The following is a 15,333-nucleotide window of genomic DNA, read 5'->3' on the forward strand; positions in this document are numbered from 1 at the left end:
GATTTTATTCATAACTTTTAATATATATGTTGGATAATGCACTAGGCCAGTGCGCCCTCTTTTCATGTTCAGTTCTTTAAGTTGAGCCTGGTTTATAGATTGGGGCAACACAGTGGCTTAGTGGTTATACATTGCAGTACTGGGGTCCTCGGTGCAAATCTAGGCCAGGCCACTATCTGCATGGAGTTTGCACCTTCTCCTTGTGTGGGCATCCAATTTCCTCCACTCTGATGACATGCTGCCTGGTAGGATATTTAGCTACTGTCCAAATTGGCTCTAGTATGTGTGCGTGTCTAAGGCTGGCCATACACTATACAGTTTTCTTGTTCAACTTTCCTTTAGATTTACCAAAACCATATAATATAAGTTCAAACCTGAACACTTTCAATTTGTATGCAGTCAGGCAGGCCCTTGCACTACATAGTTAAAGGTAAATCTAAAGGAAATTGAATAAGAAAATTGTATGGTGTATGGCCAGCCTAAAAATCCCAACTGCTAACCCTGATGACACTCTGTTGAGTGGGTAATGCAGCTCTGGTATACATTTCAATCATGGAGCCACAGGCGTAAAGTAAAATTCCAAGTTTTAAAGTGCACCGAAGATCGCAACACTGGTACGGTGCTGGATGGATAATAGGTTGGCAGAAAAGCTGGTGGCATCAATCGTATGCTATCACAGACGATGACGTATCAAGGACCAGTCAGTCTGGGGGGGGCCATGTTTTGGTAGATCTCCAGTGTAGGTCTCCAAACCACCTTTGAAATCCCCAACACTATTTGCTGAACAAGGATAATATTAATAGTAAAAAGAACTAATCACACAGGCGTGGCTATACGTGCACCACATCCAATTGGCAGGCATAAGGGAAGGATCTTGCAGTGCTGGTGGAGCTTGTTGTTGGGCGGTGCCTGCCTTTGAGAAGAATGAGTACTTGCTGCTGGATGAAAGAGGCATCCCCGGCATTCCTTTAGACTTGCATTTTCCCTGCTCATCTCCTACTGGCCACTAGGTGGTACTGTGCACACAAATATTTCTTTCTGCATGTTGCCAGACAGTCTGTGTTTAGTCTAGGATGAGTAACTCATGTCTATGAAAAATTTAAACTTGAAATGCTATTAAGCTGGAAGGCATGAGATTTCTCTCCTACAAAATGCAGTAAGCAGTCCCTTTGTGTGGCAGGGTAACATTGTTTCCCATTTACCTTAGCGTTGAGAAGCCGAAGCTAAAAGAGCTTGCAGTGATTCTCAGTGATAATAGGCCTGAAATGTTCTGAGCCTGGCCCTGAAATTGTATCGTGTCGTATATCTTGGCATATCTCCCAATGTAGAAAATCTTAAAGAGGAACTGAACCCTACTTTTCTTTACAGCCAGGGTAACTGATCTGCAGTTGACATGGTGCTGCACATGTGATTAGTTATGACACCAACCATTTGATGGCTTGACAGTTGAGTTAAGAACACACGCCACTGTGACAGTTATCATTAGCTGCATGCTTTGAATGTAAAATTGTTTTCAGGAACAGTAACATTGATGGGTTGAGTTATGTTTTAAAGTGGAACTAAAGTAAAAAAGTTAAAAATTGTGAACAGGAAGGTGTCTTATTGCAGAACAGTAATGCAATATCTCTATTGCAATAAAATACACTTGCCTGCCTATTTTCAATCTCCTGTAGAATGTACAATGAGCTGACCTCCTTCTTAAAGTGAACCACCCAAAAAGGAAAGTGCAGATCTTACTCCAGCACATATGCAGCTTTTTAAGAAAAATTTGGGCGCGTGTACCTTTTTTTTACAGGAGTTTAGAAGCAAAAAAATCACTTGTGCATTCAAGACAGGAGAGTTCTGGCAACAAAAAGCCGAAACCTGGTAAACTCAAATCATGCAGAGCTTATTACTAAATACTAATGTTCATATAAAAATGTGCAAAAAAATGGAAAAGGGCACAGATCAGCCTACCAAAGTCAGCAGAGTTGTGCCCTTCAAAGGGGGATTTAAGTGTGCCTCTAGAAACTATCCATATATGCATATACCTATAGGTATCACACACAAGAGGATATATAAAAAAATATATACAAATTTTATTTGGACATACACTGTAGAACAAATATACATCAATACATCTACAAAAATCAACAAGGTAGACATATTTGTACAGAGTTATCAAATATAAGAAATTGCTGTAGCTACGCGTTTCGCAACAGGCGCTTCCTCAGGGTCCAGCGTTTGATGTATATCTTTTTAGAAAATATATCAATTTTGAATATCATAGTTTGATGAAATAAGTAGATGGTATAGATGCTACTTGTTAAGTTTAAAATCGGATAAAAACAAGGAGTGAATCATAGATCCAGAGAGACTTTTGTAGTGAGTTTGTTTAGAGTGATATGTGCAATATAAAGTGACCAGATTTGTAAGGATAATGTCAATTAATGTAAGATCTACAAATCGTGCATAGAATGTAGATAATAATTCATGATATGTGCAATAGCATGTATCAATAGGGCCACATATAATACATAGATTCAAGGGTTGAATATAACAGGGTGCTCAGTGTCCAATGGATATTTATTCCGGATATAAGATCAGTTACTCCGACCATATGTATCTGCAAAGGTTCGGCAGTCTAGATATAGCCCTGCTAGATATATTTAATAGCTGTTCATATAAAAAAACATCTGGGTAGCAGAGATCATAACATGATTTCATTTAATGTAACCTGTAAGCAACAAGCTCATACTGGAAAGATAAAAACACTTAACTTTAAGAGAACAAATTTTCCAAGGATGAGGGCTGCTCTCCAAGACTTGGACTGGGAGGGAATACTGGCATCAATGAACCAAGAACAGAAATTAAAATTCTTCAAAAAGACTGTATGTGACCTCACTACAAAATATATTCCCATATACAAAATGCTTAAAAAGCTAAAATAAAACCTATGTGGCTCACATCAAGATAAAAAAAAGCTATAAATAATAGGAAAAGAGCTTTTAAAAAAATATAAAAATGAAAGAACACTATCATCATTTAAATGTTACAAAGAATATAACAGAATATGTAAAATGGAAATTAAGCCTGCAAAAATTCAAAACGAACGACAGATTGCAAAAGAAAGTAGAACAAACCCCTAAAAATTCTTCAAATACATTAATAGTAAAAAGGTCAGGTCTGAGCATGTAGGCCCCGTTACAAAAGAATCTGGAGTGGGTGACTGGGGACAAAGAGAAGGCAAATTTATTAAATGCTTTCTTCAGCTCTGCGTATACAAAAGGAGCATGGGGGAGCTCATGTCCATAATGAGGATGATATTAACCCAGCCCCAAATGATCCACAATGGCTTAAAATGAATATGGTTCAGAAATAGACAACATAAAGGTGAATAAAGCACCTGGACCAGATGGCGTACACCCACAGATCCTATTTCAAAGGCAATGTTTCAAATTTTTCTAATTTTTAGGGACTCTTTAATGACTGGAATAGTACCCCCAATGTGTCTATATTTAAAAAGGGATCAAAGTCTTGTAACTGTAGACCCGTTAGTTTAACTTAATTATATCGTTGGGAAGATAAAGGAGAGTTTAATAAAAGACCACTTAGATGATTTCTTGCTAGAAAAAAATATTTTAAGTTACAGACAGTATGGATTCACGAAAGACAAATCTGATTTCTTTTTATGAGGAGGTAAGTAAAACCTTAGACAAAGAATTGGCTTTAGATGTAGTATATTTCGATGTTGCCAAAGCATTTGACACAGTTCCCCATCCCCACACACGGCTAATGTGTAAAGTTTACAGGGTTGGAAGAATCAGTTTGTAAATGGATGGAAAACTGGCTAAAAGACCAAATTCCGAGAGAAGTAGTTAATGATTCTTACTCCGAATGGTCTAAGGTTATCAGTGGCGTGCCCCAAGGTTCAGTATCGGGACCCTTACTTTTTAATATATTTATAGGATATGTAAGGTCTGGGATTAAATGTACCAGTTTCAGTGTTTGCTCCTGACACCAAGCTATGCAGTGGAATAATGTCCTTATAGGATGTCTCCAACCTAAAAGCGGACTTCAAAGCACTGTTTAATTGGGCAGCTATGTGGCAAATGAGGTTTAATGTTTATAAATGTAAAGTTATGCAATTGGGGGCTGGAAACATGCACACATCATACATACTAGGGGGAGTACAACTAGAGGGTCAATGATGGAGAAGGATTTGGGTGTTCTGGTAGATCATAGGCTTAATAATAGCGTGCAATTCCAAGCAGTGAGCAAAGTCCTTTCTTGTATTAAGAGAGGTATAGACTCCAGAGAGAGAGAGAAAGAGAGAGATATTTACTCCTGTACAAATCATTAGTAAGACCTTATCTGGAATATGCAGTTCCTTTTTGGGCACCAGTTCATAAAAAGGATATCGGGGAACTGGAGAAAGTGCAGAGAAGGGCAACCAAACTGATAAGAGGCATGGAGGAGCTCAGCTATGAGGATAGATTAGAGGAACTGAATGTATTCTCTCTTGAGAGGAGATTAAAGGGGGATATGATCAACATGTATAAATACATAGGTGAACTTGGTGTTGAGGTATTCACTTTAAGGTCATCACAGAGGACAAGGGGACCCTCTTTACATCTGCAGGAAAAGAGATTTTATCTCCAAATATAGAAAGGCTTCTTCACAGTAAGAGCTGTGGAAATGTGGCATAAACTCTCTCAAGAGCTGGTTCTGGCCAGCTCAGTACATTGTTGTAAGAAAAGGCCTGGATTCTTTCCTAAATGTACAAAATGTAACTGGATACTAAGATTTATAGGTATAGGAAATAGTTTTCCCCCCTGCTGGAGCAATTTGGATCATGCTTTGTTAGGGGTTATTGCCTTCCTCTGGATCAACTGTGGGTTTAGGATTATATATTTTTTTGTCCCTTCTATTGGTTGAACTGGATTGACTTTTGTTTTTTTTCAACTAGACTAACTATGTAACTATATAAGAAACACGCCTAAACACACGCAAATGTGACTAAGTGCTAGGTACATTTGGCTCTTTTTCACTTTAATGGCCAAAAAAATCACATTCTTGCCAATAAAATAAGCGCCCAAGCACTTCATGCCCCTAAACGTGTTTGCAAAAACGTGGCTTAAGGCCCGTACACACGTACCGATTGTCGGCCGAAACTGTTCGGCCGCCGAACAATCGGCCGATTTTCGGCTTGTTAGTATGATGCTTCCGACAGGCGACAGCGCACTTTCGGCCGAACAGAATCTGTCGTGCAAGCATTAAAATTTTTGTTGGCCAACACCAGAACGGCCGATTGTTCGCCAGTCAGTACAGAATTCGGCCGACAGACAGCAGATTTGCAAGACTGGGCATGCTCAGAAAAGAAAAAAGACAAGGAAAGTTAACCATCACATGACATCACTTCTGCAGTCGGCTGTTGTTGGCCGACAAAATTCGTGTGCAGTCTTTTGCACTTTTCAACAGACACGACAGCCCTCGGACAAAAGACGGCCGATCGTTCAGCCGACGATCGGTACGTGTGTACGGGGCTTTAGGTGAATTTTTGAAGCTGCTTTTCTCCTGCAAGGAAAACAAAAAACTCAGTGTGCCTGAAGCCTAACGAGGGGCTGAGGAGGTTAAGTAAGTTAAATTGCCCTATTCTTCAGGTCTACCAGCACCCTCCCCGGCTGTGTACATCTTCAGCCATTCTTCTTCTGAGTTCTGATCTTTGGCTCTTTTTATTGCTTGTACTGGGATGACGTTCATTCATCTCGGCAGATGGCGAAATTCTACACTGAGCTGCGTCATGAATGTGTCTGTGCCTGTGACAGGTCCATCTCTCATATTAACCCCTGCAGCACCAGAAGATTACATCTGCAGGGATATGGGGGAATTTGGATTTCAACTAGGAAAGCTGGCATCAGCACAAAAGACACTTCTCATTAAATGTAGGTTCTGTCCTTCGTCCTAATTGTTTTAAAAATGTTATCTAAACTTAAGCAGGGTATACACTGACTGAAAATCGGCCGGTTCGGCAGGAACTGGACAACTTTTGTTTCATGTGTACTGCTTTCTAATTAACAGAAGTCAGTCTAACGGCTTCGGTAGAACAGTCATCCTGAAAAACCAGTATTCAGTCAGCTCTTTTAACGCCCCCCATCAGCATGCAATAGCGCTGCAGTGGAGATCCCTGCATCACACATCGTTTGTCTTGATGCAGTGATCTGTCAGTTTTTTTTTATTCAACCTACTGGTTGATTGAAAAAAAAATAAAAAAAAATAGAAATCTGTACGTGTATACCCAGCATCAAGCTTTAAAGTAAATGTAAACCATATCACAACCGTTGCATGTAAGCACTTTTATGTTATTGTAATTTATTTTATTTTTTTTAATTACAATTTATTCAAATGTGCAACTTTTTATTACATAGCACATACTGTTTACAGTATAGTTTATCTAAAACCAAAAACTTTTTTAGTTTTGGATAGAGTAGAGAAACCCTTTTTTGCCGTCTCATTTCCAATGGGAAGATTTTTCTTCATTTGTCTCAGAACCTAACCGGAAGAGAGAAAACATGTCTCCACCGTGATGAAAATCCTTTCTTAGACCTTATTCACATGGGGCAACTACATTCGTGCCCCGATGTGGGGATGCACAGGTTTAAGGCCTTGTTCACACAGGGTGATTATATCTGTGCCCTATGCAGGGCCATGTTTACCCATGCAGGGGTGCAAAGGTGTCCCATTCGTGTTTGGAACACAGCTGCTGCTCCCAATGTGACATCCGTGAGGGTACATGGTCCCGAATGCACCCAGGGTGAGTTTAGGGACACACACGTGCCCACAGCCACACAGATGTCATATTGCAGCACAGCAGCTGTGTCCATGCAGCGGCTGTGTCCCCAACAAGCATAAATAGGACTGCCCGCACTGGGGTGGGGGGATGTAACACCTTTGCATACCTTTGCATTCCTGTGAGGGTAAATATGGCCCTGCACGGGGCATTGATGTAATCATCCTGTGTGAGCAAGGCCCTAGACCAGTGATGGTGAACCTTGGCACCCCAGATGTTTTGGAACTACATTTCCCATGATGCTCATGCACTCTGCAGTGTAGATGAGCATCATGGGAAATGTAGTTCCAAAACATCTGGGGTGCCAAGGTTCACCATCACTGCCCTAGCCATTCATCACTAGAACAATTCGTCCCATTGGAATATTTCTCCTCTATTCCTTTACTAGTTTTGCCCCGACTTTCAGGCTCGGTGGCAATGGTTATCAGGAAAAAAATTGAAAATTATATATATATATATATATATATATATATATATATATATATAAATAAAATATACTGTATATAATTCTAAATTTGCACACATCTTTGCAATATATTTTCATGGATCCTTATACTATACATATTTGTTTAAAAGAACAAATAACTTCCTTCCAATTTTTCGACAAGGAATAAATATGTAAATGAATGAACTTGTGAAGTACAGACAAACTACAGCGTTCAGATGCAAAAACACAAACAAAAAAATATGGGACTTTAAATGAGATCAACTGGACCTGTAACATTTTATCGAACGAATACATATGTGGACAATGATATATGAATACATACAGAGAGATGACATAGCACATTGTAATACATATTGAATACAGCTAAATACAATACAACAGGGATTAAACATGGGTCTCCAGAAGTATAATGAATTCAATATGACATCATGTCTCTGTAGACTCGCAGTCTCTAAATATATCAAAATAAAATAGAACATCTGAGCTAATGTAGGCTCTACGCGTTTCATGGAGCTCCATCCATTCGTCAGGAGCTTAGATATAAATAATATCTGAAATTGGAAGTAAAAGTTGTATTGAGATTTATTATTTGCAAGAAATTTAAATCTAAAAAATCTGATGAAAGGTGTGTGGAATGCCACTACCTTAAGTAAATGTAATTTGCCAAAACACATCCAGTGCTGGACCAAGAGAACCAAGCCGATCCGGGGAGTACCCAACCCAGGGCTGAGGCATGGACTTAGCCATTCGCATCCAAAGAGCAAAGGGCCAGCGGAAAGGAGGAGACCACATGCAGAGTGGGGCTCAAATTGTAAAGGCAGCACCCCAAAAAGGAGTTCATAATTTGTTCTGTTTATACAGCGTTCAGATGTGGTCTGATATACCGGGCTTTGAATGTGTAAAAAAACAAATAAAAACGAAGGGATGAAAATTGTGGAAAAAGATTGGTAAATGACGATCTTGATGATGTATACCAACAGTGGCAAAAGGTTTGCATAGGATAGCACATTGTGCTAAACATAGGAGCTGCAGCCAGGAAGAAAACAATAGAAACAACATAGTGTAGCATTAAAATAAAATAAATGTCGAATTTAAAAAAAATAGAAATGCACTCACAAAAGTACGCATGTGTTGGGCATGGTATAAAGGTGACTTGGGAGCCAGGAAAGTGTGAGGGGCAGCCAGAGAACCACCAGCCTTGGCCACCAGCTGGAGATGAAGCTTGCTGAAGATGTCAGTGCAACTGCATTTTGTGTTAAGCCCAGGACTGGAATCCCCGAGGTCACTGTAGACACATGCATTGTAGTCACAGGAGGCATTTCAAAGCCAGTTGGCTTCTTCATCAGCCTTACAAGGCTTCATCAGGAGACTGTGACATTGGGGATTCCAGTTCTGGGCTGAACACTGACTGCATTCGCAGTGACAGTGGCTTCCTTCATCTTCAGCACGTTTCATTCCCAGCTGGTGGCCAATGCTGGTGGTTCCCTGGCTCCCAAGTCACCTTTATGGCATGCCCTACACATGTGTACTTTTGTGAGTGCATTTCTATTTTTCAATAAATTGACATTTATTTTTATTTTAATGCAATGCTATGGGGCTGCTCTGTTGTTTCTTTTGTTTTCTTCCAGTGGTTGGAAAGTGAGTTCCAATTGTTGCGATTGAGGATTGCATTCGCTGTCAACTTCATTTGATCAGATAAGAAACAAGATACATTTTTTATCCTTCTTCAATTTTTCAGCTCACTATGATGTCATCATAAAAAAATCGTACATTTTGTATACAGTAGTTGTTAAACATAAGTCTGTGTATGGCTGTAAAGGCCCGTACACACGATACGAAAATTGGAAGTAAAATTTCGTCCGACGAACGATCTGCCGATTTTCGGATTGTTAGTATGGTGCTTTGGACAGCCAATTACAAATTTTTGGATGACAAAATCTGGATGTGCAGGCTATAAAATTTTTATCGTACGTCAACACATTGTCCGATTTTCGTCTCATTAGTACAGTTTTCGTCAAAAAAAAAATCATAAGAGCAAGACTAGGCATGCTCAGAAACGAAAGAAAACATACAAAAAAATTCAACACATCACATCACTTCTGAAGTTGAATTTGAATCTCTTCACTTTTGATATGAGACTAGCATGCAACAAAAAAGGATGAAAGATCGTTCGATAATCTGATCGTGTGTACGATGCTTTTGGGCCATACACATTATAAGATTTTCTGAAGACTTTTTCCTTTAGACTTACCAAAACCATATAATATGAGGTCAAGCCTAAACACTTTCAATTTGTATGCAATCTGGCAGGCCCTTCCACTACATAGAAAAGGTAAATCTGAAGGAAATCTAACCACAAATGTTGGATAGTGTGTATCCAGCTTTAAAGGGCCATACACACTATAAGATTTTCTGAAGACTTTTTCCTTCAGATTTACCTTTTCTGTGTAGTGCAAGGGCCTGCCAGATTGCATACAAATTGAAAGTGTTTAGGTTTGACCTCATATTATATGGTTTTGGTAAGTCTAAAGGAAAAAGTCTTCAGAAAATCTTATAGTGTGTATGGCCCATTAAGCTGGATACACACTATACAACTTTTGTTGGTAGATTTCCTTTAAGGCCGTACACACGATCAGATCATCGAATGATCTGTCGTCCGTTTTTTGTTGCATGCTAGTCTCATGTCGAAAGTGAAGAGGTTACTTTAATACCAAAATTCCCATACGACAGAATTCAACTTCAGAAGTGATGTGATGTGTTGAATTGTTTTGTATGTGTTCTTTCGTTTCTGAGCATGCCTAGTCTTGCTCTTACGATTTTTTTCCAGACAAAAACTGTACTTAAACGAAAATTGAAAGTTGTGTTGATGTACGATAAAAATTTTATAGCCTGCATATCCAGTTTTTGTCGTCTGAAAATTCGTAATCGGTTGTCGAAAGCACTATACTAATGCCTCGTACACACGTTCAGATAATCGTATGAAAATAATCGCTTTCAACTTGATCGTGTGATAATCTGATCGTTAGTACACAGCTTTCGACAGCCGATCACGACAGTTCATCCAACAAAATCCGAAGGGACAAACACGAAAACTTCTGCCGTACGATAGCCTAGCGAACGACAATCGTTTAACCGCTTGCCGACTGCTCACAGTATATTTACTGCGGCAGTCAGCCCCTCACAGGCAGAGTGACGTAGGGCTACGTCGCTCGCCTGTGAGGCTCTGGGGAGCGAGCGCGCGCCCGCGGAGGCGCGCTCCCGCTCCCGCGCGGTCACGGACCCCCCCACGCGTGTGACCAGCGGACCCGATGTCCGCCGGTCACTCGGCGATCGGCGGGGGAGAAGGAGAATGTCAGGCAGCTTGTGTAAACAAGCCACCTGTCATTCTCCTCGCTGTAAAAACACTGATCACTCGGATCTAGTATGTAGATCCGTTGATCAGTGTCCTTACAGCTCAAACCACAGCCAATCACAGTAGAAAGCACGCCCCTAGGGACACACACAGCCCCTCCCTCCCAAATAAAGTTAACCCCTTCACTACCAGTGCATTTTTACAGTAACAGTGCATATATATAGCACTGATTACTGTAGAAATGTCACTGGTAACCCCAAAAGTGTCAAAAATGTCAGTCAAGGGTCCGATCTGTCCGCCCCAATGTCGCAGTACCGCAAAAAAAATCGCAGATCGCCGCCATTACACGTTAAAAAAAAAAAACACCAAAAATGACAGAAATCTTTCCCTTTGTTAGTAAACGCGATAACTTTTGCGCAAACCAATCAAAATACGCTTTTTGCGATTTTTTTTACCAAACATAGGTAGCATAAAACAAATTGGCCAAAAATTTAAAAAAATTTTGATTTTTACATTTTTTTTTGGGGAATTTCATATAAAAAAATGTGAAAAATATTGTTATTTTTGCAAAATGTACGCTCTTTTTTTGTTTATAGTGCAAAAAGTAAAAATCGCACGGGTGATCAAATACCACCAAAAGAAAGCTCTGTTTGTGGGAAAAAAAGGACATCAAATTAGTTTAGATACAGCGTCGCATGACCGCGCAATTGTCTGTTAAAGTCACGCAGTGCCGAATCGCAAAATACCCTCTGGTCGTTTAGCAGGAAAATCCTCCGGGGCTTAAGTGGTTAATCAGTACAGTACGCGTCCGCTAAAAATCGATCGACAAAGACTGCGCATGATCAGAAACACTAAAATAGCACGGAAAAAGCCTGGCTGCCATTGTTTTTGTTTTTCACCATCTGATACATAGCTAAGCAACCAGGAAGCTTTTCCGGAATCGTATGAAAAAAATCCCACGGTTATGTGCATTGTCGAATTCGATATTAGTATCATGCAACAAAATGAAACGATAAGTCGTCCGATTATCAATCCGAAAATCGGCAGATCGTTCGTCGGTCATCTGCTGACATCCGCAATCCCATTGACAAGCATTTTGTCCGTTTTTCATCCGCTGACGGATGGGATGAAAAACGGACATATGGACCGCCCGTGTGAAAGGACCCCAAAGCCCCGTACACACGCATCGATTATTGGCCGGGAATTTTCGGCCAACGTCCGATCAGCCGATTTTCGGCTTGTTAGTATGATGCTTCCGACAACCGACTCCGACTTTTCGGCCGAAAAAAATCTGGTGTGCAGACTATAAAATTTTTGTTGGCCGTCAACACAACGGCCGATTTTCGTGCAGTCAGTACAGATTTCGGCAGACAAAAATCTGATGAGCAAGTCTGGGCATGCTCAGAGAAGAAAAAACACACGGAAAGTCAACCATCACATGACATCACTTCTGAAGTTGGTTTTTGTTGGCCGAGAAAATTCGGGTGCAGTCTAGGCACATTCCAACCAACAAAACACCACTCTGGACAAAAGTCGGACGATCGGTCGGCCGATAATCGTTGCGTGTGTACGAGGCATTAATGTATATGCAATCAGTCAGGCCCTTGCACTACATCAGGGGTGGGGAACCTTTTTTCTGCCAAGGGCCATTTTGGTATTTATAAAACCATTCGGGGGCCGTTCAAAATGATCACCTTAAAAATTAGCCTGTTATATTTGGTCAAACATTTAATTAACTCACCCCTAATGTAATGGCTGCTACTGCTTCTCTTTGGTGAGGTGTGTGATGTTAGCTGGTATTGATGATGTTGCTACTCGCAACAGGTTTTCCAGGTTTGCGTCGGTCAGTCTGGAGCGCAGTCGACTTTTTTGTGGTGGTAAGTTTTGAAAAGAACTGCTGGCAGGTACTGCTGGTGGGTATAGCTGGCTGGTACTGCTGGTGGGTACAGCTGGCTGGTACTGCTGGTGGGTACAGCTGGCTGGTACTGCTGTGGGTACTGCAGGCTCGTAACGGAGCAGGAACTATACAAGAAGCATCGGCTCCATTCTGACAGATCAGCTGAGAGAGACACACAGAAGCGTAACTAGAACCTTCAGGGCCCCGATGCAAGAAACCATGAAGGGCCCCCCAGACCCCTGGCTGGGGCCCTTCCCTTCAAGCCCGGGGCTCTTCTCACTAATCCTGGGGCTCTTTAATCTCATTGCATGGCCTTTTATTATGGTCCCGCATCAGGATCCTTTCACATGTTCTGCAGTGGGCCCCCTTCCTGCAATCTTGGGGCCTCCCCACAGTGGTGAAATGCCAGGGCCCGGTCGCAAGTGTGACCTTTGAGATCCTAGAAGTTCACCCACTAGTTTGCTACCGGGCCCCCTGGAGCATGGGGCCCGGTAGCGATTGCAACCCCTGCACTCCCTGTAGTTACGCCCCTGGAGACACAGACTCAGCTGCATGGGGGGCCGGACCAGATGACTTCGGGGGCCGCATACGGCCCCCGAACCGTAGGTTCCCCACCCCTGCACTACATAGTTGAAGGTAAGTCTAAAGGAAAAATTCTAAAGAAAATTCTATAGTGTGTATCCAGCTTAAAGCTGAATACACACTATACAACTTTTGTTGTTAGATTTCCTTTAGATTTACCTTTACTATGTAGTGCAAGGGCCTGCCTGATTGCATACAAATTAAACGTGTTTAGATTTGACCTCATATTATATGATTTTGATAAATCTAAAGGAAAAAAAAAATCTAAAGACAATTGTATAGTGTGTATGGCCTTTTAGGGTTTACATCTAGAGGCCAACTGGGACAAACAAGGAGCTCCTACATCTACAGGGATGCAGGGGCTGCCTTGTTCTCCTAAACCATGAAGCCGGCAGGGGGAGTAAGCTAGCAGTTTTTTATGACAAAAGTACAAAAGCGAGCAGATACAGATTTTGTAAATAGAAAAAAGAAGCTTTCACTAATACCTCTCCTAGTCAATGAAAATTGCTTTCTATTAAGATCACCTTTTCCAGGCGACTGCTGAAGTTGAATGGCAAACTTGCCGGCCTAATTAGAAAGCTGTTTACATGCCCTTTAAGAAAATCTCCGTTTAATCCAAGGAGGGACTGGGAAGTGTTGGGATGCTGCGTCCTTGCCTAGGTAAATCATTTCTGATCATATGTCTTATGAATTGTGTGCCTTGCATTGTGTCCCCAGCCCATTCATTGATTGGTGTTCATAGTACATTTTCATGACTATATTAGGAGAGGGTCATCCTGGGGCACTGTCATCTGTCTCGTGACAAGGACGTGGAGTTTTTAGCTTTCTCCTTGAGGACAATTAACTAGCTGAACACTTGCTATTGCCTCCTGGAAAAATACATTCAGAAATTGGGATTTTTTTTTTTTTAAAATGTATTTTGGATTTCTGATGAAGTATTCCTGGGGGGGAATAATATTGGATGTTTCTAAGAGAATGTTTTCCTCTAAGCGGTGAAACTTGCAAGTGATCTAAGTATGTATGGTATAAAATCTGGCTCGATTACCCTCTGCAAATTTTTTATTATGAAAAATGTTGGGGAGGTTTTGATTTGCATCAAAAAGGTCAATAGGGGATCGTGTTCCCCTAATTTTTAAATTCATTCCGGTGGAGATTTGGTGAGCATACATGAAAATTGCTTTTTTATTGCCTTGCACTTGACCGGTTGTGTTGGCAACTATGTTTTGCTTTTGAGTCAACAATGCTTGTTTATTTTGGGACTGTTTGTGCTTTTTATTTTTATTTTCTTAAAAATGATTTTGATTGCAGTGTTATTTAGGACTGAGCCCCGGTTCACATTTGTGCGTGTGCGGGGTTCGCATGTAATGTCGGAGCGCACTGCTCCGACATTACATGCGATCGGCTGTGCGGTGCGAGTTTAGCCATACAAACTGTATGGCTAAATTCGCATCGCTCCCGCAGCAAACACGCACAGGAGGCATTTTTTTGCAGCCGCATCAGGATCGGATCGCACAGCGGTTCACACTTGTGCGATCCGATCCTGTGCGAACTGCACGATCGCACTGCGATATGCAATCAAACTGGGGGTGTCGTTAAGATTACATTGACACCCCCAGCGTATCGCATATGGCAGTGTGAACTGCCGGGGGTGCGTGTGCGATGCGGGAACAGGCTGCGAATTCGCAGCCTTCCCGCATCGCATATATGTGAACCGTTGCAGCGTTATTTAGGACTGACGGGCCTATTTGTGATTGATTTTTATTTTTGCAATTTCTGACAGTTCTGCCCATGGATGAAGCCGCTCTAGGCAAACTCTTTACTAATTTATGCCGTTTTTCAAGGAGGGGTAATTAAAAATATAACAAGGTCTAATTTGCACATTTTGTCAGCTTATGAAGTTTTGCTAAGAAAATGACACCATCCCTTAAAGTGGGAATAAACTCCCATGTATGATTTTTACCAATAGGTAAGCCTATATATAGTAAAGCTTACCTATAGGGTACAGTAAATATCTCCTAAACGCGCAGCTGGTGACGTCACTGGCGCATGCGCTCTGAAGGAACAGCATACCGTTCCATTAGAGCCGTGCCGTAAACCGTAAAGTCATGGCCAGCTCAGCTATTCATATCGCAGAGGTCTGCCAACCTGGAAAGAAGACCGGGTGAAGATGGAAGCACCTTCAGCGGTGGCAGCATGCTGCTGGAGGGCTTTGTTTTCAGGTAAGT

General features: G+C 41.3%; 1 protein-coding gene across 3 annotated transcripts in view; it reads left to right on the forward strand.

Annotated features, from left to right (window-relative positions):
* The first annotated feature begins 13,536 nt into the window (after positions 1 to 13,536).
* The window catches only part of SIPA1L2 (signal induced proliferation associated 1 like 2), a 601,890-nt gene continuing 600,093 nt past the window's right edge, over positions 13,537 to 15,333 (forward strand). For all 3 annotated transcript variants that reach the window (XM_082249126.1, XM_082249125.1, XM_082249127.1), the window contains exon 1: positions 13,537 to 13,768. The gene's annotated coding sequence lies outside the window, so the exon portion shown is untranslated. The remainder of the gene's footprint in view (positions 13,769 to 15,333) is intronic.

The sequence above is a fragment of the Pelophylax lessonae genome, assembly GCF_965119305.1.
Source record: "Pelophylax lessonae genome assembly, chromosome: 3".
Classification (NCBI taxonomy): Eukaryota; Metazoa; Chordata; class Amphibia; order Anura; family Ranidae; genus Pelophylax; species Pelophylax lessonae.